The following is a 27588-nucleotide window of genomic DNA, read 5'->3' as shown; positions in this document are numbered from 1 at the left end:
GGGCAGCAGTGACCATCAAACGGTTTGGTTTGATATAACAGCTAAAGTGGAGAGCGGCCACTCAAAACTCAAAGTCCTGGATTTCAAGCGTGCTGACTTTAGTAAAATGGGGGACTACCTGAGGAAGGAGATGATGGGCTGGGAGGAAATACGAGAAGTGGAAGGACAGTGGTCCAGGCTGAAAGAAGCTATAAATAGGGCCACGAACCTTTATGTAAGGAAAGTAAATAAAAGCAAGAGAAAAAGGAAACCGATATGGTTCTCCAAGCAAGTGGTTGAGAAAATAAAGGCTAAAGAGTTGGCGTTCCAGAAATACAGAAAAACTCAAGAAAAGGAACACATGGAGGATTACCGGATGAAAATGAAAGAAGCCAAGAGAGAGATACGACTGGCAAAAGCGCAAGCGGAAGAACAAATGGCTAGAAATGTAAGGAGGGGTGACAAAAATTTCTTCAGGTATATTAGTGAAAGGAGAATGACTAAAAAGGGAATTGTGAGACTAAAAGATACTGTGAACCGCTATGTGGAAAATGATGAAGAAAAAGCAAATTTGCTAAATAGATACTTTTGTTCTGTTTTCACAGAGGAAAATCCTGGAGAAGGACCGCGATGGACTGGAAATAATACAATTGAGAATGAAGTGGATAGAGCACCGTTCACGGAAGAAAGTATGTATCAACAACTTGAAAAGCTAAAGGTGGACAAAGCCATGGGACCAGACGGGATCCACCCCAGGATATTGAGGGAGCTCAAAGAGGTTTTGGCGGGTCCTCTTAAAGATTTGTTTAATAGATCCTTGCAGACGGGAAAGGTTCCGAGGGATTGGAGAACGGCGGAGGTGGTCCCTCTTCACAAAAGTGGTGATAGGGAAGAAACTGGAAACTACAGGCCGGTAAGCCTCACTTCGGTTATTGGAAAAGTAATGGAAGCGTTGCTGAAGGAAAGGATAGTGAATTTTCTGGAAGCCAATAAGTTGCAAGATCCGAGACAACATGGTTTTACCAAAGGGAAATCATGCCAAACGAATCTCATTGAGTTCTTTGATTGGGTGACAGGAGAACTGAATCAGGGACGAGCTATGGACGTAATCTACTTAGATTTCAGCAAAGCTTTTGACACGGTTCCCCAAAGGAGGCTTTTAAATAAACTGGAGGGGCTGAAGATAGGACCTGAAGTGGTGAACTGGATTAGGAACTGGTTGACGGACAGACGCCAGAGGGTGGTGGTGAATGGAATTCGCTCGGAGGAAGGAAAGGTGAGTAGTGGAGTGCCTCAGGGATCGGTGCTGGGGCCGATTCTGTTCAATATATTTGTGAGTGACATTGCCGAAGGGTTAGAAGGTAAAGTTTGCCTATTTGCGGATGATACTAAGATCTGTAACAGAGTGGACCCCCGGGAGGGAGTGGAAAACATGAAAAAGGATCTGAGGAAGCTAGAAGAATGGTCTAAGGTTTGGCAATTAAAATTCAATGCGAAGAAATGCAAAGTGATGCACTTAGGGAATAGAAATCCACGGGAGACGTATGTGCTAGGCGGGGAGAGTCTGATAGGTACGGGCGGAGAGAGGGATCTTGGGGTGATAGTATCTGAGGATTTGAAGGCGACAAAACAGTGTGACAAGGCGGTGGCCGTAGCTAGAAGGTTGTTAGGCTGTATAGAGAGAGGTGTGACCAGCAGAAGAAAGGGGGTGTTGATGCCCCTGTACAAGTCGTTGGTGAGGCCCCACCTGGAGTATTGTGTTCAGTTTTGGAGGCCGTATCTTGTTAAGGATGTAAAAAGAATTGAAGTGGTGCAAAGAAAAGCTACGAGAATGGTATGGGATTTGCGTTACAAGACGTATGAGGAGAGACTTGCTGAACTAAACATGTATACTCTGGAGGAAAGGAGAAACAGGGGTGATATGATACAGATGTTCAAATATTTGAAAGGTATTAATCCGCAAACGAACCTTTTCCGGAGATGGGAAGGTGGTAGAACGAGAGGACATGAAATGCATTTTTTTGAGGGGGTAAGCAAACATGTGGACAATGGGGAGCCGGTTGATATTGTATATCTGGATTTTCAGAAGGCGTTTGACAAAGTGCCGCACGAAAGACTCCTGAAGAAATTGCAGAGTCATGGAATCGGAGGTAGGGTACTATTATGGATTAAGAACTGGTTGAAAGATAGGAAGCAGAGAGTAGGATTGCGTGGCCAGTATTCTCAGTGGAGGAGGGTAGTTAGTGGGGTCCCGCAGGGGTCTGTGCTGGGTCCGTTGCTTTTTAATGTATTTATAAATGACCTAGAGATGGGAATAACTAGTGAGGTAATTAAATTCGCCGATGACACAAAATTATTCAGGGTCGTCAAGTCGCAGGAGGAATGTGAACGATTACAGGAGGACCTTGCGAGACTGGGAGAATGGGCGTGCAAGTGGCAGATGAAGTTCAATGTTGACAAGTGCAAAGTGATGCATGTGGGTAAGAGGAACCCGAATTATAGCTACGTCTTACAAGGTTCCACGTTAGGAGTTACGGATCAAGAAAGGGATCTGGGTGTCGTCGTCGATGATACGCTGAAACCTTCTGCTCAGTGTGCTGCTGCGGCTAGGAAAGCGAATAGAATGTTGGGTGTTATTAGGAAGGGTATGGAGTCCAGGTGTGCGGATGTTATAATGCCGTTGTATCGCTCCATGGTGCGACCGCACCTGGAGTATTGTGTTCAGTACTGGTCTCCGTATCTCAAAAAAGATATAGTAGAATTGGAAAAGGTACAGCGAAGGGCGACGAAAATGATAGTGGGGATGGGACGACTTTCCTATGAAGAGAGGCTGAGAAGGCTAGGGCTTTTCAGCTTGGAGAAGAGACGGCTGAGGGGAGATATGATAGAAGTGTATAAAATAATGAGTGGAATGGATCGGGTGGATGTGAAGCGACTGTTCACGCTATCCAAAAATACTAGGACTAGAGGGCATGAGTTGAAGCTACAGTGTGGTAAATTTAAAACGAATCGGAGAAAATTTTTCTTCACCCAACGTGTAATTAGACTCTGGAATTCGTTGCCGGAGAACGTGGTACGGGCGGTTAGCTTGACGGAGTTTAAAAAGGGGTTAGATAGATTCCTAAAGGACAAGTCCATAGACCGCTATTAAATGGACTTGGAAAAATTCCGCATTTTTAGGTATAACTTGTCTGGAATGTTTTTACGTTTAGGGAGTGTGCCAGGTGCCCTTGACCTGGATTGGCCACTGTCGGTGACAGGATGCTGGGCTAGATGGACCTTTGGTCTTTCCCAGTATGGCACTACTTATGTACTTATGTACTTATGTACTTATGTAAGGGGGGCAGACTCAAGAAAAATGTCAGGAAGTATTTTTTCACGGAGAGAGTAGTGGATGCTTGGAATGCCCTCCCGCGGGAGGTGATGGAAATGAAAACGGTAACGGAATTCAAACATGCGTGGGATAAGCATAAAGGAATCCTGTGCCGAAGGAATGGATCCTCAGGAGCTTAGTCAAGATCGGGAGGTGGGGCTGGTGGTTGGGATGTGGGGATAGTGCTGGGCAGACTTGTACGGTCTGTGCCAGAGCCGGTGGTTGGGAGGCAGGGCTGGTGGTTGGGAGGTGAGGATAGGGCTGGGCAGACTTATATGGTCTGTGCCAGAGCCGGTGGTTGGGAGGAGGGGCTGGTGGTTGGGAGGCGGGGATAGTGCTGGGCAGACTTATACGGTCTGTGCCCTGAAGAGCACAGGTACAGATCAAAGTAGGGTATACACAAAAAGTAGCACATATGAGTTATCTTGTTGGGCAGACTGGATGGACCATGACGTCATCTACTATGTTACTATGTTACTATTCATATTCCCAGATAAATCCACAAAACAGTCAATCAGTTGGTAGCTTCTATCCAAAGAAAGACACTTTGCTGACAAATTGCTGGCTAAACGCCACTCTATGTAAACAAAGAAAAGCACAGTACTCATAGACCCAAAAGAACCACATATTGAAATTTGCCCATGTAGTTTTATTTTACTATAAATGAATGTTTTACTTTGCTGTTCCCAACCATACTTCAATTAAACAGTCCGCCAGCACTCCTGAATAGAGGAGGGCTGTGATAATGCAGCCTGACTACATGGTGTTTCCTTTGAATTCCCATTCAACTGAATTGTTTTATTCCAATCCTAGTGAAGATTCTGAAAAATTTGCCAGTAGGATGAGCCCTGAACTATTAATGCTGTGCATTTTTTAAAATATAAAAACGTATGATTTTTGAGGGTCCTTTACTTGGCTCTAATTACAAAGCAGCCTTAACAGAACAGTTGAGAATAAGCCAAAAAGGCAGCTTATATAACCTGCTCTGTTAAGAGCCTTTATTTTATATTATGACTTTGACAAGCGTAATAACTTCAGCCCAGTAAAAAAAAAAATGAACACAAAAATATAACGTTTCAAGGTGGAGAGCAGCTGGGGAATAAAACTATTGAAAATAAAGCTTCCTCCTGCACCCTATATATAGGGGTGGGGGCGGAAGAAAACCAAGTAAAAGACAAAAAGAAAGTAGGAGAAGAAAAAAAAAAATCCAAGGCACCGCTGGGATTCGAACCCAGGATCTCCTGTTTACTAGACAGGCGCTTTAACCAACTAAGCCACGGCGCCGCACTGCACAGAGCCTGCCTGTAGAACTTCTCACAATCTCTCACCGCCCCGTGTTCTTGCATCGTATTAAAAAATAAGTCAAAAGTTTAGGAAAATGGCAATCGCTGTTTCGCACCGCATAGAAAGAATATCTGTGCTTAACCAGCCTCGTGTCAGCTAATAAACAAAACTTTATTTGCTAACACGATGTAAGTAGATCTGGATTTTTAACTTTTGCTCCTACTGTAGTTACAGCTTTTGAGCACTTGAGGACAGGATCTTTTACATATCACACGCTTTTATGTGGCCGTAAGTAAAAGACAAATAAAATACTGAAAATCTTGAACTTTCCATTAAAAAAACAAATGCAAACCCTATCCTTTGCCGTGTAACTTGCTAATTCGCTAATAAAAATGATTTGAAATACGTAGAAAGAATGGAATAATTTTGAATGGAGCTAGACGAAATGGAAGGAAAGCAAAGTCAAAGGTTGCTCAGGACGCTTACTGCACAAGCAGGGTAAGAAGCGTTATAGTACTCTGAGGACTCTCCGGGAAATGTGTTAGCTTCTAGTGGAATCAGCCTCACTGCTGTGAGTACAGGTTAAATCAGCTTTACTCCACCAGATTCTTATTGGTTTCAGATATTCCAAGCCGAAGTTTATAATGTCAAGGAGTAAGGCAAAGACATTATTAAAAGCACTCAACTCACTGCTGTGGTGGTGGTGGATGGGTAAGATCAAGAGGGAGGGGTTGGGGACGTACTTAGATCCCGAGGATCCCGCAGATCTGGCTTTTACACCGTCCCGGAGGGGTTGTTACGATATGTTGTTTACCTGTTGAGTATTTATTGTTTGATTCACGCTGTCGATTGCAGTCTGGAATCCTTTTCTCCGCTTAAACTCTCATGGGCGAAGGAAGTGTTTGGGTCTAGTTGATGGTGTATTAAGTTTTGATAAATTATGAAGTTCCATGGGCACACTCGTATTATGCTGCACTGGGTTTCTTGTGTAGGTGATTTTGCTTGTTGTAAATTAACCCGTTTGCTGAATTAAAAATATCGAAACATAAAAGCACTCCATTGTGGAAAATAACATTTTGGGAGATAATGAGAAATGAACCTAGAATGTTATTTAAGTGAGAGACCTACTAATGCTGTTGTTTTGCCTATTTGCACATGTGCATTTCTTGTGCAGACACAGACAGGCATCCACAGCAATAATCTTACATGTGGCAGCAAGGCAATGCAAAATAATAAATTCAAATACGGAGGAGATATATGAAAAACAACATCAGCTTAATTTTCTGACCAAAAAATACAATAGATTGATTAAGGGAGATGTTGCCTCAAGAAGCCCCCGGCTCTATTATATATGGAGCTCATGAAGGCTGGACTGCTTCATCATCGGCAACACCCACACATATATAAAGCAGTCTATACCCAACATATGTTTTTATTCTTTTTTTCTTATTAAATTTTTAGCTTATGATGGGCATTCGTAAAGTTAATACGTAACAGCTACTTAGCTTTTACAAGGTCCAATCCTTCTTTTAGTTAGTTAATTAGTTACATGCTGGACGCGACCAAGACCAACAATGGCCAGCGTTTCGTCGCCTGCGTCAGGGTCAGATGGTCTGCGTCTAACTAAAAAAGAAAAACACAGATGTTAAAGTATTGGAACCTCCATACAGCGCTGCGTTACTTATTTCTCTCAATATTCTTTACTCAACCACCTCCGCTGAAGGATCTAACATTTCCAACGGACCAACTCAGAGTAAAGATGGCTTCGCTCAAGATCTCAAGATGGGGCAGCCTAGATGTGGCTGAAAGCAACTATTAGGCATGTTGTCTAGGCATTTGCCAAGAGCAGCAGTTTCTTAGGGGGAGGCAAAAGAGCAGCTGCAGTCAAACCAAAACAACAGATCCTGACAGTCATACAAACTCGAAGAATCATCAGCACATACTGTAACCTGGCTTTTGTTGAGTTTGTCAAAATCTTGGGGAGCTGCAGGCTAGGAGCCTGATAGCTATAGGCAGAGACCCATGGATAAGCAGCCAGTGTCCAGAGTGGCCTGGAGTTCTCTACCAACAGTGTTGACCTGGCTGGTAACATGTTAGCAGATGTGACTAAATAAAGCTGTGAGCAGATGATAAAAGGGGAAAGAGATGGGAAGAGAATGGGTAGGAGGGGAAAACAGGAGGAAAGTTTAGCTGGTGTACCTAGGGTTACCATATGTCCAGATTCCCCCGGACATGTCCTCCTCTTCAGGGGACTGTCAGAGGTCCAGGTGGCTTTTACCAGCCTGCCCGTTTGGGTTTCTGGGATGGCTGGCCTTATCTGTCCCCTCCCCCACCCCCATTCCACCCCACCCCACCCCACCCCACAAACCCACCCGCCCTGGTGGTCTAGTGATCTCTTTGGAGCAGGAAAGAATCCCACTCTTTCCTGCCTGCTGCCGAGACTTCATGCACTGGCCTCACAAGACTGTGCAGCAGGGTACAGTAGGGCCATGGCGGCATCTTATTTTTTTTGTGTCTTTTTTTGTCTCCACAAATATGGTAACCCTAGGTGTAGCCCACTCAACACAAGCACACTCCCACCCAAACACACATCCCCACACACACACTCCTACCTTCTTCACTCACACTCCATGCCCCCATACACCTTTCAGACACACATACACAGACACCTTCTTCATACCCATCGAGCACCCTACCCCCAGACCCACTTGTGCACCCATGCTGTCACCCCACAAGTACCATCATAACCTTCCCTGTACCCCTAGCACACACACAACACCTCCTCAAACCCCTATTCATATATCTTCACACCCCTCTACTCTCTCACACTCTCCTCAGTCATAGCCGTGGGTGGGCCCAGCCCACTCACTTTGGGCTCGAGCCATTCAGCCGAGGTGCATCCTTGCTGCAGTGGGCAGGGATCCCCAAGCCTTACCAGCTGAAGACCTCCTCAAAGACGCTGTGAACTCCCCCAGCACAGCTTGTCAGTCAGCAGCATCTTTAGTGAACAGCCCAATGCTATTACCTTATGCATACTCAGTTTGCACACATGAACCTGAACATGTACCAGGTGGCCTACCTGGCTGTTGCAGTTCACACATATATGGTGGAAGCAGGGGCGTAGCCAGACCTCATCGGGAGAGGGGTCCAGAGCCCAAGGTGAGGGAGCACATTTTAGCCACCCCCCCACACTTTTGACCCCCCCCCCCCTCCCACCGCCGCCAGGTACCCTAGCTGGCGGGGTCCCCAACCCCCGCCAGCCATAGTCCTCTTCAGCGCCAGTCTCCGGCGCGTTCGCTGATCTGTTTCTGTGCAGGACGTCAAGACTCACAGAAACAGATCAGCGGATGCGCCGGAAACCGGGGCTGAAGAGGACCTTGGCTGGCGGGGGTTGGGGACCCCCGCCAGCAAAGGTACCTGGCAGTGGCGGCAGGAGGGGGGGTCAAAAGTGGCAGAGGAGGGTCGGCGGCGGGGGGTCGAAAGTAGAGGGGGCCAGGGCTAAATCTGTGGGTGCCCATGCCCCCGTGGCCCCTCCTACCTATGCCCCTGGGTGGAAGTATGTGCGGTCAGACATTACTGCTTCCCTCTGGGCCTCCTTAACTTAGCTGTGCCCTGAACTTTTATACTTCCTGGGCCATGCCCTTCTGGCTCTGGACCTTCCATGTCTCTTCCCTCCTGGGCAGGACTGTGAGTTTTAAGGTGGTTCTACCACTATGAGGGAGTGCCATGAAGTAAGAGTGGTAGTGTCCTATAGACTCCCTCACAGTCATTTTCTGATAGAATAGTGCCAGTATCAAATGACTGTTATGGTCTAGAGATACAGTTTCTTTGTTTTGCTGTTAAACAGATGCTTTCGGATTACATTTGCTTTAGCTAACAGCTTGTAACACTAGGGGGCGCTGTGCTTATGACAACACAAAAGCCACCAGACACAATATGCGGTATATCGCTTTTATTGGTGATACATATGTGAACACATACACGAAGATACTTACAGCACCCGCAATTCAGTCAGCATTTGGGAAGACCACCAGGGAAGCACTGGCTCTCCTCAGAGATTGCAGGGAAATACCCTTCACTGAACAAGGTGTCCCTATGTCCAGGCAAGCTTCTAAAGAAAGTCCCGTGCTCCCCCCTCTTTTATAGTGTGAAACAAACAACAGTGCGTGTGAAGATGAGCTAGCTCATAACTCCCCCAGACCTGCATAGGCTGAAGGTGCCTTTCCCAGACTTGCACAAGCTGGCATCCCTTAAATAACCAGCCTGTTTCCCATAACAGAGAATAACTCCCCCAGACCTGCATAGGCTGAAGGTGCCTTTCCCATACGTGCTGGCATCCCTTAAACAACTAGCCTGTTTCCCATAATAGAGAATATCAACACATAATTACAGCCAAAACATTCCACTCATTCCATCCCCAGCTGATCCTCAATCCCATGTATTACATTCCACCCCTTGATATTCTCTGCTTATGAGGAGACAGAAGTATATATAGTATTATGGACCACCGTAGGTCGTTTCCAAATTTTACAAGTCAAAATACAATTCCAAATCACTAGCAGGATGCTAACTAATAGTACTACAAGTAAAGGATGAGTGATCCATTTTAGGAAAGCATCTGCACTAGGAGAATGTCCCAATAATGGATCCCACCAATTATGATGTAATTTACTTCGAATATTTTCTGCCACTATACGAACAGTGTGATTGTCAAATTGAGCATCTACTTGCATGACTCTTAAGGTGTGATTCACACCTTGAATATACTCATTAATAAGAGAGGATATATGCAACATGTGGGTCAACTTACTATAATTTACAGCTAAAATTGGCTCCGTAAGAAGGTATAATTGTACTGTATGAAAGCAGAATTAAATAAATCCGGATATAATACATACTTTTGTCCTTTCCACCAAAATACTGATATGCTAAGTAAAACAGGAACTGACTCCTGACAGATCGGTCAGGAAGGTGTTATTTGACAAAGTTGTGAAATTAGCAGTGGAAATACATAATGTCCGCGGACTAATTTCTACAAAGAACTCATAGTTGGCAGGGAAAACAGTAAATGTGCATTCCCTAAAACGTGGGGATAAGCAAGGTTCAAATTGTGGTGGCTGGAAAGGACAAATCATGCGATTTCCCTGCTCATTACACCTATCCAATTTATATGTCTCATTATATACAATTATATACTCCCCATTCATATGCGGGGCCCAAAAGGTTACGATACCAGAAACATTCACTAATACTGGAGATATATAATACTTACATACTATATGAGTATGGAAAATCTTATATGAAGATAAAACCCCTGTACAGAATCGATCAGTACAGACCAGGGGCGTATCTGGAATCCGGCGGTAGGGGGGGCCACAGCCAGAGAGGGGGGGCACATTTTTGCCTCCCTCCCCCCCCCCCCGCCGCCGCCGCCGCCGCCGCCGCCTCTCTCCACCCCCTCCCCGCCGTCAACCCTCCCCCGCTGCTTACTTTTGCTGGCGCCGAGGTCCGACCCGCAATCTCCGTTTTTCGTCTTCCTCCGTGGCCATGCTTCCAGGAAGTAATGCTGCAGTGCTGATTCGTTGAATCCAGTTCGGCGTCTGACGTCAGACGTCGAACTGGATTCAACGAATCAGCACTGCAGCATTACTTCCTGGAAGCATGGCCACGGAGGAAGACGAAAAACGGAGATTGCGGGTCGGACCTCGGCGCCAGCAAAAGTAAGCAGCGGGGGAGGGTTGACGGCGGGGAGGGGGGCCAGGGCGAAATCTGCGGGGGCCCAGGCCCCTGTGGCCCCACGCAGATACGCCCCTGGTACAGACTGTACTCTCTGAATGTGGGAACAACCACTCATCAACCGGAGTATATCCAGCGAAAAGGGTCTACAACTGGGTATGCATCCCCAATTGTAGAGCCATCTGGACTCTGTCCCGCTGATGCAAAGCGTACAACGTCTGTAATGAACACCAAGTATAATTCAATGCTTTTGTCAAAGTAGTGTCAGTATAATTTTAAAACTTAAAAGTTTGGGCTAATAAATGATTAATGTCTGCTATCGCAGGCACCATTAATTGGCCTGTTCCTGGAATGGCAGGTAACCAATTGGCTAAAATATTCAGTTCAGTATGCAAGTCCTTACCTAGACAGTGTAGTTTACTAAACAGAGTATCTGTATCTACAGTATTCAGAATTCCCAGTCCAGTTCCCGCACCCCCCAAAATAGTATCATACCATGCTCGCCGTACCCTAGTACAGCGAGGCAAGTGTGGAAATGTAACATTGTAAGTTAATACAGTCTTTCTATACTGCATAGACATGTTTTTGCATGTAGTGGGAATTCGTGACAGTGGAGCAGGATTAGTCATATTACTAACAGCAAGCAACATATGCAAGAAGTCCATCCAGGGTGCAAAACGGTTTGCAATTGGTGTAGCATTAGTGAAAATCCATTCAGCAGTTCGATTCAAAGTAATATTTACTATAGAGCTGTTACAAGTTTGGAGGAACTGCATTTTGCGTGTCCGATTCCATAGTCTTCATATCTGGTCCTGGAATCCCATAGGCTGGATGCACATAACCCAGGACGTAGCATTATGGATAGTCACATTCACAAAACTGGATGAAACAACTACAAAGCGCTGTTCAGTTTTATGAAACACAGCTTGGGAAGCAGTTACGTTCAATACCGGACATGCAGTATGACATGTATAATTATCTTGCTGTAAGGTCGAGTTATTTTTGTTGCTCCACCAATAGTGGACACGTGAGGTCACTCCCAGCACCCGCTCGCCGGGAGTACGGGCATCGAGTTCCCAACCCAAACAGAGAAACAGTATGCCCTGAAACAAAAGAAATAGAGAAACACATATAAATCCTATTCCCTTAAATAACAATGATCAGCAGGAACATTCGTCCAACTCTGTTGTCCTGGCTGAACTACTGTAATAGTATTGTCCTCCCCTCAGGCTATAATTTCAGCAGGTTGAGAAGGACCTGGGTGTGCAGGGTCCTGATGCCATACCCGACCACCCACACCCCTCCCAGTAGACCCAAACCCCTGTGTACCTCGCTCAGTGACTCCCACAAAATCAGAAATTTGAGTAAAAGAGGAGGAATTGACAGGAATTATCAACAATTGTGCTATCCTATCCCCAGCCTGCACCATTACATCCTCCTCAGTGTGATTAATCAGAAGGACTATGACCTCCCCCCAGTGGTGTCACGAGGGCAGCTGACACCCGGGGCGGGTCGCCGCTGCGCACCCCCCCCCCCCCCGGGTGCAGCGCGACGCACCCTCCCCCCTCCGTAGCGCAACACCCCCCCCCCGCCCACCGCCCACGAGAACATACCTGGAAGGCGGTAGAGGGGTGGGCGGGCGGGCCAATCCGCCGACAGCACGCCGCTGGGAGGGTGTCGGCGCCTCGCTGGTTCCTTGCTCTCTCTGCCCGGAACAGGAAGTAACCTGTTCTGGGGCACAGAGAGCAAGGAACCAGCGAGGCGCCGACACCCTCCCAGCGGCGTGCACCCGGGGCAGACCGCCCCACCGCCCCCCCCCCCTTCGTACGCCACTGCCTCCCCCTGATAATCTCTGTCAATTACACCTCCCACAGGAAGTAAGCCACGAAGAGCCCAACTGGAACGGGCCGCAATCTGAGCATAATGGCCAGCTGGGAGAGATAAAGCAAACCCGGCTGGAAATTTTGTCACCACTCGGGACGCACAAAGAGTGTCAAAGAGGGCTACAAGATCAAAACCAGCAGCGTCAACCGTATGACAGAGCGGTATAACAGCTTTCGGATGTAAGAGCTTAACTCCCAGGGTGACATGTGTACTGGGCAAGACTTGAAGATGGGGAGTCAACATACGCATCAATGGTGTTTCACTCTCCCCTATTGGACGATTATTGAGGATAGTAACTGCTGGGTACAAATATTTGCGCCATTGCGCAAGAGTGTGAGTAGGAGTTAATTTCCGGATCTGTGTTTTCAACAGACCATTCATACGTTCCACAAGACCAGCAGCTTGTGGATAATAGGGAATATGGAAAACCCATTCAATGTTAAATTGGGCGCAAAAGGCAGTAACAGGATGATTTTTGAAATGAGAGCCATTATCACTTTGAATTTGCAGTGGAACGCCATAATGTCTACATATGGATTCCAAAAGAACTATAGTCTGCTGAGCTGTAGCTCTACGACAAGGGTGGACTAGCAAAAATCCGGAATAAGTATCCACGGCAACACAGACATATTGACATCCCTGCGAAATTGGTAAAGGGCCAATATAATCTAGTTGCCAAATTTGGCCAGGTAACTTACCTCGAGCAAGTGTACCTTTGACTGGGTGTGGTATAGGGCGTTTAGTCAAATGTTGACAAACAGGACAGTGAGCAATAACATTTTTAATGGTAGAAAGAGACAATGCTAACCCACGCTGCCGCGCCCAGTGATAGGTGGCTTGCTCTCTGTGATGTCCACATTTTTGATGTGCCCAGCTTGCAATACCGGTCTCTTCTTCACCCCGATGAATAGTAGAATCATCTGTTCCAGTGATGACATTCGTGTGAATAGTAGCTAAGGAATCTGCTGTCTGATTAAAAATATGATCAGAGGTTATAGGGGAAACATGTGCATCAACATGATAGACATAGGCAGAAGTAGATTGCAAAAATTCACTAATTTCTTGCCATAACTGTGATCCCCAAACCAGTTTAGTATGAATATACCAATCATTCTGTTTCCATGTAGGTAACCAGGTTGTTAATCCATTTGCCACAGCCCATGAATCAGTATATATGTATGCCTCTGGCGCATTTTGTTTAAGTACCAGATAGACTTCAGTGCAGCCTCTGTAGCTCCATTTTGTATCCATATGAACACATGGATACAAGCTTTCTGTATGTTCCCTGCATTGCAGATAGTTGATGTGGATTGCTACAACAGGTAGGTGTTTACAGTCCGTGCTTCCTTTTCAGCCAGACAACTCAGTAGTGTTGTAAGGACTGGGCATAGTTTTCTGATGTAACTAAGTATGACAGTACTGTAGTTTTGTGAGCATCTCTTAAATGGCTTTAGGACTGGTCTGGTGTGATCAGTACTGTATAGAAATGTCCTGCAGACAGCATTGCCACAGGCTTCCTAAAAACTACTATGTAGATATCAGAGATGGCCTCACTGTTAGCTGAGACATCATGGATCATGTTTTGGGGTAGTCTAAAAATAAATTTGGAACATATCAAGTGACATAAAATTCGAACATATCATCACCATGGAAAGCAGACTGTGGAGTACCTCAAGGATCACCACTATCACCACTCCTTTTCAACCTAATGATGACCCCACTAGCAAAGTCCTTATCCAGTCAAGGCCTCAACCCTTTCATATATGCAGATGATGTCACAATATACATCCCATGCAAACATGACCTTAGAGCAGGGGCGTATCTGCGTGGGGCCTCAGGGGCCTGGGCCCCCGCAGATTTTGCCCTGGACCCCCCTACCGCCATCAACCCTCCCCCGCTGCCGTTCTTACTTTTGCTGGCGGGGGACCCCAACCCCCGCCAGCCGAGGTCTGCTTCCACCTGCCGCTGCCGTAAAAACTTCTTCTTCAGCCGGCGGGGGACCCCAAACCCCCGCCAGCCGCCCCGCGGTGTTTAAAATTCATCTTCGGCCTCCGTGGCCGTGCTGCTGTGATAGGCGCTGTTGAAATCCACTTCGGAGTCTGACGTCACAGCACGTACAACGTACAACGACGTCAGACTCCGAAGTGGATTTCAACACTGCCTATCACAGCAGCACGGCCACGGAGGCCGAAGATGAATTTTAAACACCGCGGGGCGGCTGGCGGGGGTTTGGGGTCCCCCGCCGGCTGAAGAAGAAGTTTTTACGGCAGCGGCAGGTGGAAGCAGACCTCGGCTGGCGGGGGTTGGGGTCCCCCGCCAGCAAAAGTAAGAACGGCAGCGGGGGAGGGTTGGCGGCGGGAGGGGGGTGGAGAGAGTCATTGGTGGCGGTGGGGGCTCGGCGGTGGGGGCTCGGCGGTGGGGGCTCGGCGGCGGCGGCGGGGGCGGGGGGGGCTAAAATGTGCCCCCTCCCTCTGGCTCTGGCCCCCCCTACCGCCGGAGTCCAGATACGCCCCTGCCTTAGAGAAATCACCAAAGAAATCAAACTCAGCCTGAACATCATGAACTCATGGGCAAATGCATTTCAACTAAAACGTAACACAGAAAAAAACACACAGTCTCATCCTCTCATCCCAATATAACACGAACAAACCCACCAACATAACCACCTCAGACTACATCCTCCCTATCTCAGACAGCCTGAAAATTCTCGGAGTCACAATCGACCGAAACCTCACACTAGAGAGCCAAGTGAAAACTACAACAAAGAAAATGTTCCACTCAATGTGGAAGCTCAAACGAGTGAAATCTTTTTTCTAATTGTTTATTTATTAATTTCAATTTAAATATCAAGCAACACTTGTACAGAAAAGTAGTTAAATACAATATTACTTCTATAAAGAAGAATAACGAAGAAAATGAAAAAATCACACTATTAAAGATCTTATACATATTCAACATACTCAAGTCCACAATTAAGATTCAACCATTTGAATAGTGGAAACAAGGTGTAACTTAAACAAAATTGAAATAAACCTGTGTAGTTAGGAAAGAATATACTATTTCAGGGTTTTTAGTTCTCACTTTCAACTCTCTTGGTTACCAGAAATTCAGTGAGCTGTGTAGGTTCAAAGAAAACATATTTTGTTGAATGAAATCTAACTATGCATTTACACGGGTAATGAAGAAAGAAAGAAGCTCCCATCTACAATACTCCAGGTCTACTTAGAAGAAATAGACGTCTACGCTTTTGGGTCTCTTTTGTCACATCTGGAAAGAGTCTTATTTTTAGTCCAAGAAATTCTTTATTCCTGTTTTTAAAGAAAAGTCTCATCATCCATGCCTTATCCGGTGCTAAAACGACGGTCACCATTAATGTAGAGGAAATAACCATTTCTGTATCCGAGGAGTCCAGAATAGTAGATACATCTAAAAGAGAGTCTGAAGTCTCTTGGCTTCTTGTCGGTTTAACTGGTAAATAATATATCTGCGAAAAAGGAGGTATTGATTCTTCAAGAATCTGAAGCACCTCTTTTATATACCTTTTTAACATTTCTTTAGGTGATATTGTTTTAACTTTAGGAAAATTAATAAAACTTAAGTTATTATTTCTCTGATTATTTTCCAAGGCTTCAATTTTCCTGCGCATATTCGTTAAGTCTTTAATCATTACAACTTGTGTTCCTTGCATTTTTTGTTCTTTTTGATCTTGATTTTGTATTTTTTTCATTCAGTTTTAAAACATCATCAGTAACCTTCACCAGGTTCTCTGATAATGTTTGAGTTTGTAATTCCAATTGTTGACTCTGTGGACATAAGACCTTACCAAGATTGGCAATTAAGGCCCATAAAGAGTCTAATGTAACTTCAGATGTTTTTTCTAAGAAGGAAAAAGTTTGCATAGATTGATTTTTTTGAGAGGAGTTACTTATCTCACTGCCCGTATTCAAGAGATCTCCTGCAGGCTAAGTTGTTTGTCTCACAGCACCGTCAGTATCCAAAATCTTGGAACTCCTCAAATCATCTCCTAGTTGTTTCTGTGCCTCGTATCCACCCAATTCCGCTATGGGTGAAACTGCCAATGGAGTGCTCGCTTTCTGTGGTTGTGGGGGGGGGGGGGGGAGGGGAACCCTTTGGTCTGGGCTCAAAGTAACTTCCAGCACTGGTGTCAGCCCTGGGCCTCCACTCGCTCCGGCGGACGCAAGCGTGCCGCTCACAGACCCACTTCTTTCCTGTGAGTTCTGCACAAACATGTCCATGGATCCGATCACCGGGACGGCAGGTCGACCCGAGGCCACTACGGAGGTCGATTTGCCCCTTCGCTTTGGCATTGCGAGGCCTAGAACACAAAAGCAGAAACCTCAGCTACCTCAGGTTTAGTCCAATCTGCCATCTTGAATCCCATTTGGAAATCGTGAAACCTTTTTTCCCGAGGGAAATATTTTGCAACTTGGTACAATCTATGGTACTAAGCCATCTAGACTACTGCAACAAAATCTATGCGGGATGCAAAGAATAAATCATAAAGAAACTCCAAACTGCTCAAAACACAGCAGCCAGACTTATATTTGGAAAAATTAAATTCGAAAGCGCCAAACCCCTACGAGAAAAACTGTACTGGCTCCCAATCAAGGAACATATCGCGTTCAAAATCTGCACCCGGGTTCACAAAATCATCTACGGAAAAGTCCCGGGATACATGACAGACCTCATAGACCTACCAACCAGAAACACATCAAGATCAACACGAACATACCTAAATCTCCATCACCCAAGCTGCAAAGGACTCAAATACAAATCAACCTATGCATCCAGCTTCTCCTATATAAGCACACAACAATGGAACGCAATACCAAAAGCCGTGAAAACAACATACGACCACCTGAACTTCCGGAAATAACAAAAAACTAACTTGTTCAAAAAGGCATACCCTAACGATCCAACTTAAATGCCTTAACCCAGCAACACAACAAAACCAAAGCTCATACTGGACATAACTTAACTCTTCTTTCTTACGATTCCCCAATGTGTCTGTCACATATGAACTTTACCACAACCTCACTTTGTATTTGTTAAAACTGGTATTGGCGATCGCCTCTACGGTACTATGTAAGCCACACTGAGCCTGCAAATAGGTGGGAAAATGTGGGATACAAATGTAACAAATAATAATAATAATAATACTGGGTTCAATTCCCTCTGCATCCCCTTGTCACTCAGGCCGAATCACCTTATCCCACATAACTACATGTTTATAGTAGCTATTTTTATTTTGGATTAGGAAAGAGGGTAGAGAAATTGTGCAGCCTCTGACTGTTCCCAGGTGTGCAGCCCTCTCTTCTGTTAAGAGGTTTGTGGACCTTACTTATTTGGCCCAATACACTCTAATCTTGTTTTATGTGTCTTCCAATATCCTTAATGGATAGTGTTCTGTCTCTAGTGCTCATGCTATAATGAGAATCACATGAATCCCAAAAGACTGTGGGCAGCTGGTCAGTAGAGAGAGTATGTGTATCTAAACCCCTCCCCCTGGTGTTTGGACATAGGAGTGTATTGAGTTCTGTCTGGCTCAGGGATGTTTGATGGGATTTCCATCCTCATGCAGAGATGCCCAGTTCACTAATCCCAGGCTGGAGAGGTTGGGCCATTCCAGAACTTCTAACTACCTCATCCTGGAGCATTATGGAACTTTCTGCACTGATTTCAAAGGCCAGGATCAGCCATTACAAATCCTACACTGCTTTAGAATGTAAGTTCCAAATGAGGACAGGACCCAATCAGTGCTGCAAGATCCATTATGCACCAGGATAGGGCAGTTAGAAACTAAGGAGTGGCCCCAAATGGGTAGCCTGGAACTGGCTAACTTGGCATCTTTCTGTAGTGCTTATCTGGGAAAGAACAGAGACTGGCCTGGATCATTGAACCAGGGTATGAACTGTGCACCCTGAACATCAAAGATGTATGTTATGGAGTTTAAAACAAGGAGGTTTAACTACAGGACATGGCGTCATACCCCCAGTGGCACATGGGGCATACACACTTTGAACAAAGAGCTTTCACATTTCCATCAATGCAGCCACTGCTATGAGTGAATTAGAGAGCTGCACAGGAACTGGGCTAGCAAGATTCCTGCGGATACCATGGGAATCCCACGGGATCCCTTCCAGGACTGTGGGGATCCCATGGGGATGGGCCAAGGTCCACAGGGATCCCACGGGGATGGACCTGGGTCCTGCGGGGTTCCCGCAGAACTGAACGGAGTGAAGGGGAAACAGATACTACCCTGTCTTCAACTCCCTCCTTCCCATTCACCTCTCAAGCCCTGGATGGCCTCCCTACACATACCTCGCATCACCCTGGTGGTCTAGTGGCTTGCTTCAAGGCAGGAAAGGTCCCCACGCTTTCCTGCCTGCTACCGCTGATCCTTTTGCTGGTGCCGCCGCTTGTTTAAGATGGCTGCTGAGATTTCAAGCGGCAGTCTTGTGAGGCTGCCATTTGAACTCTCAGTGGCCATTTTAAACAAGCGGCCGCAGCGAGAGGATCAGCGGCAGCGGGCAGATAATGTTGGTAGCATTTTTATTTAATCACACATATTTTCAAACATACTGACTTGTGTAGCATACGGATGTACACAGAGGAAGTATAATAACGGAATAATTTTTCATAGGTACAATAGTAATTTGTTTATAAATTATGATCAGTGTGTAATTTGGAGTTGTTTAAAGAGACACCCTAACACTGTTACATTCATGCAGTGATTTTTTTCTCTCTTGGCAATGGAGAGATATCATGTTATGAGAACCAGGTGCTCAATATTCAGACTATCTATTTATTTATTATGTTTATATCCCATATTAAACATGAATTAGGTTGAAACCAGGGAGCATTTACATTTTTTTTCCTGTGTCTACATTAAAAGAAAAAGATAGCATGTGGGAATTTGCTCCTTTTGTTTTGTGGATTGCAGTGGTATATTATACTATGGTAAATCTTATATGCTGAGCGTTTGCCTAAAGAATAAAAATTCTAACAACACAATTGCAAACTTCTGTGCCTCATACAGCTTGTAGAATTAAGAGGTAAGAGACTTCAGATTCCCGGTGCTATTTCCCTTGACTTGGAAAAGCACTGCTCTGCTGCGCCAAGGGAAATAGCACCGGGAATCTGAAGTCTCTTACCTCTTAATTCTACAAGCTACATGAGGCACAGAAGTTTGCAATTGTGTTGTTAGAAGTAGTATATTATAAAAATGTGCTTGCCTTTTTTATTACTACTATTTCACAGAGAGGTATTGAATGAGGGAAGGGTTTCCTTCATGTAGATGTTCTGTCCAACGTCAGTCTAAATGTGCCAACATTGTCCAGTTCATCACTTTATTAGCTGCCAAGATTATACAAAGTTAATTATGTTCAGTGGAAAATAAATCTGTTGCCTCAGGCTGCTTGCTTTGTGAATATTCTATCACGGTTTCATTATTTATTTATTTTATTTGTTTGTTACATTTGTACCCCACATTTTCCCACCTATTTGCAGGCTCAGTGTGGCTTACATAGTACCGTAAAGGCGTTTGCCAATTCGGTTGATAACAAATTCAAGGTTATATTGTGGTCAAATGAGGTAGATGTGAATCAGGCGTCATGAGGGTCGAAGGGAATGAAGATTGTAAATTACCCAGTACGATCACTGGTTATGCTGTGTTGCTGGGTGTGAGGATTTACGTTGGATCGGTGGGATAGGCCTTTTTGAAGAGGTGGGTTTTTAGTGATTTCCTGAAGTTTAGGTGGTCATGGATTGTTTTCACAGCTTTTGGGAGTCCATTCCATAGTTGTGCACTTATGTAGGAGAAGCTGGATGCGTAAGTTGTTTTGTATTGAAGTCCTTTGCAATTTGGGTAATGTAGGTTTAGGTATGATCGTGATGATCCGATTCCATTTCTGGTTGGTAGATCTATGAGGTCTGTCGTGTATCCTGGGACTACGCAGTAGATAATTTTGTGGACCAAAGTGCAGATTTTGAAGATGATCCGTTCTTTGATTGGGAGCCAGTGCAGCTTTTCTTGAAAGGGTTTAGCACTTTTGAATTGTGTTTTACCATATATCATTCTGGCTGCTGTGTTTTTGGCGGGCTGGGTTTTTTTGTGAGTTGTTCTTTACATCCCGCATAAATTCCGTTGCAGTAATCTGCATGGCTTAGGACCATTGATTGTACAAAAAGAAAATGTGGTGCTTTGTGAAGCTTTGTTTGACAGGAACACCCTTGCTAAGGTAAAGTTTCCTCCAGCTCTTTGTGGGAAGAACTGTAGAGGCAGCTGCTTAACAAAAAAAAAAAATCCAGGCTTTTTGTCCGCGATTTACAGCACTGCTGTTTTTGGTTGGATTTAGGCAAGCAGGGCAGCTTCTCTAGTGTTTGTTTTTAAAGGTCGTTTTTACTTTCGCTTTGGCATTTGTTTTGCTCATCAGCTGTTCCGATGTCAGAGAAGCTTCAGCTGTGCTCCGTGTGTCAACGTCGGGCCCTTGGGATGAGCGGGGTCTGTAAATTCTGCACCGCGGCAGAAATTTTTGAGGAGCAGGGTGCAGGACTGGCTAAGTCGTTGGCATCGGTGGTGCCGGAGGCGGGGGGGGGGGGGCCGATTCGGGTGTCTGTAATGCGGTCATGTCTCCCACTCCCTCGATGCTGGTTTTGGCGGGAACTTCCGCCATTTTAGATGTTTCCTTGTCAGACGCCCCCCGGGCCTCTCTGCCTTCTCTGTCTGCGGCTCCAGCTCCTGTTTTGCCTCAGGGGGAAGCTGGTTTCCCTCCTGAGTTTGTGGTACAGATGAACCAAGCCTTCTTGTTACACAAAACGTCTCCTGCTGAACCTCCAGCAAAGAGATCTCTGGAGTGTTCTTCTGTGCCTTTAAAGAGGGTCAGGCAATCTGTGGAGGCAGAGCAGGATGATTCCTTTGGTCCTGAGCAGGAGCTGCCTTCTTTGGCAGAGGAGGTATGGTTTCCTGAAGAGGTTTTTCCTGAGGATTTTGATCAGGCAGTAGATAGAGAAGAATCTCTTCCTGTGGGGGAGGATCCTTCAGTGGTAAGAAGTTTTCATAAAGATGACCTTCAGGAGCTTATTTCTCAAGTTTCGTCTACTCTCCATTTTGACAACCAGGATAGCCCTGTGGCCGAGCCTAGAAAGGTGGATTTGCTGGTCAAGGGTATTCGCAGGGCTGGTAGGTCTTTTCCCATGCATCAGGATATTAGAGATATTATTCAGGCTCAGTGGAAGCGTCCGGATTCTGTTTTTCGGCTTGCTAGGGCCATGGGCAGGCTTTATCCAGTTCCTGATTTAGATAAAGATCTCTTACGCTCTCCTGTAGTGGATGCGGTGGTTTCCACGGTTACTAAGCATAATACGGTTCCGGTAGATGGTGGCACGGCTCTGCGGGACCCCCAGGATCGCCAGATTGAATCCTTGTTGAAGAATGTTTTTGATGTTTCAGCCCTGGCAGTGCAGGCTGCCATTTGTGGTTCCTTGGTCGCGAGAGCTTGTTTCTGTTGGTCTGAGAAGGTGTTAGACCGTTCTTCAGATGATCTTTCGGCTATTGATAATGAAGTGGCCAAGCTGGAAATGGGTTCAGCTTTTTTGGCAGATGCTCTTTATGATTTACTTTAGCCTTCTTCCAAGTCTATGGCTTTTTCTGTTGCGGCTCGGTATAAGCTTTGGCTGCGTGGGTGGTCAGCGGACGCGGCCTCTAAGTCTAAACTTAGTAGATTTCCCTTTAAGGGTTCTTTTTTTGTTTGGTGAAGAATTGGACAAGCTCGTGCATAGCCTGGGTGAAGCTAAGGTTCCGAGGTTGCTGGAGGATCGTCCTAGAGGTTCTGGTTGTGGTCATTTTTCAGCTCGTGGCAGAGGCCGTGATTTTCGTCGTTTTCGGCCAACCAGAGTTTTTCAGGGGCAACGCTCCAGATTCTTCCAAAGGACTCAGACCTTTCGAGGAGGTCGTAGGGGAGGTCCAGAGGCAGGGGGTTCCCTTTCCTCCTCTTCCCACTCTCAACAATGAAGGTGTGCGGGCCCAGCCTCTAATCCAAGTGGGCGCTCAGTTGGCGCAATTTCAAGAGAGGTGGGCCCAGATTACTTCAGATCAGTGGGTAATAGAGGTTATTCGAGATGGGTATGCATTAGTTTGCTCACCCTTTGTCAGATGCTTTCCTTCAATCCCCTTGTCGTTCTCACATCAAGGCCAGAGCTGTCTGAGTTACTCTCCGCAGGCCTCTGGATCTTTGAGCGATTTGTCCAGTGCCTTTGGCGGAGAGGGGTCAAGGCCGTTACTCCATTTACTTTCTGGTGCCCAAGAAAGAGGGTTCTTTTCGTCTGATTTTAGATCTCAAAGTGGTCAATCGAGCCCTCAAAGTGCCCTCCTTCTGGATGGAGACTCTACGGTCCGTCATTGTGCAGTCCCGGGAGTTTCTGACTTCTCTTGATCTTACAGAAGCCTATTTCCACATTCCTATTCATCCTGCACATCAACGTTTTCTTCGTTTTGCAGTGCTAGGCCACCATTTTGAGTTTCGGGCTTGCGACTGCTCCCCGTACGTTTACCAAGGTCATGGTAGTTGTAGGTGCGGCTGTCAGTACAGAAGGCATTTTAGTCCATCCTTACTTAGACGATTGGTTGATTTGGGCAAAGTCTTTCCACAAGAGTGTTCAGGTGACGGCTCGGGTGGTTGAATTCTTGCAGTCCCTAGGTTGGGTAGTCAATGTCCAGAAGAGCCGTCTTCAGCCTTCTCAGTCCTTAGAGTATCTGGGAGTCCTCTTTGAACACAGCTGGGTCGTGTATTTCTTCCGCCGGCTCGGGTCCTCAAGCTGCAGACTCAGATTTGACTCTTCTTGCAGACTTCCAGTCCTTCGGCAAGAGACTATCTTCAGGTTCTGGGTTCAATGGCAGCAGCAACCGAGATGGTGCCCTGGGCCAGAGCTCACATGAGGCCTTTGCAGAGGTCGCTTCTGTCGAGATGGTCGTCCCAGACCGGTTCGCTTCATCACAGATTGCCACTTTCATTGCAGGTGAGGACCAGTCTGCGATGGTGGCTTCGAGAGGCCAGTCTGACCAAGGGTATGCCTCTAGATCAGCCCATTTGGACTGTGGTGACGACAGATGTCAGTCTCCTCGGCTGGGGTGCGCACTGTCAGGGGCAGGTTGCTCAGGGTCTCTGGTCTCATCAGGAGACGCTGTGTTCAATCAACCTGTTGGAGACAGGGCCATCCGTCTGGCGCTTCAGAGGTTTCTTCATCTTTTGAGAGGCTGAGCAGTGCGAGTAATGTCAGACAATGCCACAGCGGTCGCATATATCAATCGGCAAGGAGGGATGAGGAGCCTGCCGTTTAAGCGAGAGGCGTCGCTGCTTCTGCAATGGGCGGAAGTCAACCTGGTGGCTCTGTCTGCGTCTCACAGAGCAGGGGTCCTAAACATTCAGGCAGATTTTCTCAGTTGTCACATGCTCGATCCCGGAGAGTGGTCGCTAAGTGAAGTGGCGTTTCGTCTGTTGGTCGATCGTTGGGGTTCTCCCAAGATGGATGTTTGCGTCCACAAGCAATGCAAAGCTTTCTCTTGTTTTTCAGTCATCACAAGGATCCCAAAGCGCAGGGAGTGGACGCTCTTCTTCAATCCTGGCCGGACGGGCTAATGTATGCTTTTCCTCCTTGGCCTCTGATAGGGCGTCTTCTTCAGAAGGTAGAAAATTACAAGGGTCATCTGATTTTGGTGGCACCAGTCTGGCCTCGAAGGCCGTGGTATGTTGACCTTCGACGTCTTCTGGGGAATCTTCCTTTCAGGCTTCCAGTCACGCAAGATATCATTGCAGGGTCCGGTTGTTCATCCGGATCCAGATCAATTCTGTCTTACAGCCTGGCTCTTGAGAGGGCAGTTGACTAAAAAAGGTTACTTTGCTCCAGTGGCGTACCAAGGGGGGGGCGGTGGGGGCGGTTCGCCCCGGGTGCCAGTGGGTGGGGGGTGCTCCGCTCCCGCCGCCTCCCGTGGCCGTTCCCACGGCGCCGCACATTTAAAAAACCGGCGAAGCAGCGTCGCAGGCAGCGCCTCGTGCCCTGCTTGTAAAAAAAAAAATCAAATCTCCTTCCCCTCCTTCTCCTCCTCGTCTTGACGTCTTGACGTCGACTCGGGCCTTCCAATCAAATTGATTGGAAGGCCCGAGTCCACGTCAAGATGAGGAGAAGGAGGGGAAGGAGATTTGATTTTTTTTTTTACAAGCAGGGCACGAGGCGCTGCCTGCGACGCTGCTTCGCCGGTTTTAACGGGACTGAGGTGGGGAAGGAGAGGGGCGAAAGGGACTCGGGTGGGGGTGTTCAGAGGGGAGAAGGGGACTGGGGTGGGGGTCTCAGACAGAGGAGGGGAGAAGGGGACTGGTGTGGGGATCTCAGAGGGGAGAAGGGGAGGGGAGAAGGGGACTGGGGTGGGGGTGTTCAGAGGGGAGAAGGGGACTGGGGTGGGGGTCTCAGAGGGGAGAAGGGGGTGGGGTGGGGATCTCAGAGGGGAGAAGGGAAGGGGAGGGGAGAAGGGGACTGGGATGGGGTGTTCAGAGGAGAGAAGGGGACTGGGGTGGGGGTCTCAGACGGGAGGGGAAAAGGGGACTGGGGTGGGGGTGTTCAGAGGGGAGAAGGGGGCTGGAACTGGGGGCTGAAAAAAGGGGCAGAGAGAGAGAGGGGACAGATCCTAGATGGAAGGGGGAGCGAGAGGGAGGGCAGACCCTGGATGGATGGGAGAGGGAGGGCAAATGGTGGATTGAAGGGGCAGAGAGAAAGGGCAGGCAGTGGATGGAAGGGACGGCAGAGAGGGCAGACACTGGATGGCAGAGAGAGAGAGAGAGTGAAGACAGATGCTGGATGGAAGGAAGATGAGGAAAGCAGAAACCAGAGACAACAAACTGTAAATAAAATATATTTTTTTTATTTTTTTTTTGCTTTAGGATAAAGTATTGTAGATGTGTTAAATGTTTATAATAGAACATGTAAACAAGGTAATCTTTTTATTGGACTAATTTTAATACATTTTGACTAACTTTCGGAGAACAAAACCCCCTTCCTCAGGTCAGGATAGGATACTGTAACAGCACTATACTGTACTGACCCGAGGACGGAGGTTTTGGCCTCTGAACGCTAAATGTATTAGTCCAATAAAATGGTATTATTTTACTTTCTATATTTGTTTTATTTCTATTTGTTAATTTGTAAAGTGGTGATTGGTACTTGTTAGGTTTTTTTTTCAAATTTACATCTGCTGTCTTTATATTTTGCACAGTACTAGGGGACAGTTTCTGTTTCTGTGGTGTTGCATTGTATGCAGAGTCTGGTATTGGGGGTTCAGTTTAATTTTTGTCTAAATAGAAAGTTTATGATTACTTATTCTATAGTGGATTAGGTGTATCTGTGTTTGTGAAAAAGACATGGCTTTCAGTTGGCATTGACTGTGCAGGATCTACGATCTGTACTATTCTGTCTGGTTTCGTTTTACAATAGGTGAATTGATGTTCTAGTGCTCACTGTAGTGTTTAAGATGCTTTCCTTAAAAGACATGGACACGAGCGCAGGAGAAGAATTGCAACTGGTGTGGTCACCTTTTTGGAACACCATGACTCCCGCAGCCAGAAGTCACTTATTGAACCTATAAAATCACCCGAACTGATGGACTACAAGGACATTGAGGGAGGGGATTAAGGGAGAAGGGGGGGGGGGGGGAAGAGTAGAGGGAAGGGGGGAGGGTCGAGGGAGGGCAACGGGAAGGGAAAGGTGACCTGTTGATGGAACAATTAGCAGTTGACAAATGTTAAGTTGTAGTATGTGTTTATTATTACAATTGAAGCATGTAGATGCCTGTCTTACAGCAATGCTCATTAATAAATAATTTGAACCATAAGGAAAGGAGGGTGGGGGGGGGGGGGTACTATTCGGGAGAAAAGAGAAAAGAATTTAGACAATCTGACAAAGAATTGACAATAATTTGTTGTATTGGTTGAAGTGCTATGAATGTACATTTTGCATTAATAAAGAGATTTAAACATAAGATGCTTTCCTTTTCCTTGTGTGACTCGTAGAAATGACTGCTTATGGTATGGTAGAATTGCTCTATAGGTCCTGAGTGTTTTGTATTCTCGGCATGCCTAGTACTGGATTTGGGGGGGGGGGGGGGGGAGTGTTAAAAAATGACCGGCCCCGGGTGTCAACTACCCTAGGTACGCCACTGCTCTGCTCATGTCATTGCTACTATGCTGTGTTCTGGTCGGCGTTCTACTTCTTTGAATTATGTGCGCGCTTGGAGGATATTTGAGGATTGGTGTAGGTAATTTAGTCTATCTCCTTTTAGGGCTTCAGTTCTGCAAATTTTGGATTTTTTGCAGCGGGGTTTTGACAAAGGTTTGGCTTTGTCTTATCTTAAGGTACAGGTTGCGGCTTTGATGTGTTTTCGTGGTCGTATCCAAGGGAAGTCGCTGGCTAGTCATCCGGATGTAGTGCGTTTCCTCAGAAGGGTTAATCTTCTTCATCCTCCCTCTCAATGTTCGTTTCCTCGATGGGATCTGAATTTGGTGCTTTCGGTTCTTACTATGCCTCCCTTTGAGTCTTTGTCCTCCTGTACTTTAAAGGATTTAACTCTGAAGACAGTGTTTTTGGTGGCCGTTGCTTTGGCTAGGTGAGTTTCGGAGTTCCACGCGTTGTCGTGTAGATCACCTTTTTTGGAGTTCTGTTCCGATCGCGTAGTTTTGCGGCCAGTTCCGTCTTTTCTTCCCAAAGTGGTATCTCGGTTTCATGTTTCTCAGCTGGTTGTATTGCCTGTGTTAGGTTCTTTCTCAGGCTCGGAGGAGCAGCAGAATTTGAAGTGCTTGGATGTCAAACGAGTGTTGAAGCACTATATTAAGTCTACGGATGACATTCGGCAATCTGATTGTTTCTTCTGACTGGAGGTGCGTGTAAGGGGTTCATGGCCTCTAAGCCCACTATTTCATGATGGCTTAAAGAAATGATTGCTTCAGCCTATCTTCTTTCTGGGAAAACTGTTCCAGAGCATGTTAAGGCTCACTCTACGAGAGCTCAGGCAGCTTCTTGGGTGGAGCGTTGTCTGGCTCCTCCAGAAGACATTTGTAGGGCGGTGACCTGGTCGTCTTTGCAATCTTTTTCTAAGGACTACAGTTTAGACGTCCTCAGTCGTCGACAGGTTGCTTTTGGGGCGCAAGTTTTGTCGGCGGGGCTGCTAGGGTCCCTCCCATAATTTCACTGCTTTGTTACTTCCCATCAGTCACATTCTGGGCCGGTCCGGAGGGACGCTAAGGAAGGGTAAATTAGGCCTTACCTGC

At 46.4% G+C, this 27588-nt stretch overlaps 1 non-coding gene across 1 annotated transcript; it reads right to left on the bottom strand.

Moving 5' to 3' along the window:
- Positions 1-4562: 4562 nt before the first annotated feature.
- TRNAT-AGU lies at positions 4563-4636 on the bottom strand. The gene has a single exon. It is a non-coding gene; the product is annotated as a tRNA-Thr (tRNA).
- Between the last annotated feature and the right edge of the window lie 22952 nt (positions 4637-27588).

Source organism: Microcaecilia unicolor, chromosome 1 (assembly GCF_901765095.1).
Source record: "Microcaecilia unicolor chromosome 1, aMicUni1.1, whole genome shotgun sequence".
NCBI classification, from domain to species: Eukaryota; Metazoa; Chordata; class Amphibia; order Gymnophiona; family Siphonopidae; genus Microcaecilia; species Microcaecilia unicolor.
This window is presented reverse-complemented; position numbering and strand designations above follow the sequence as displayed.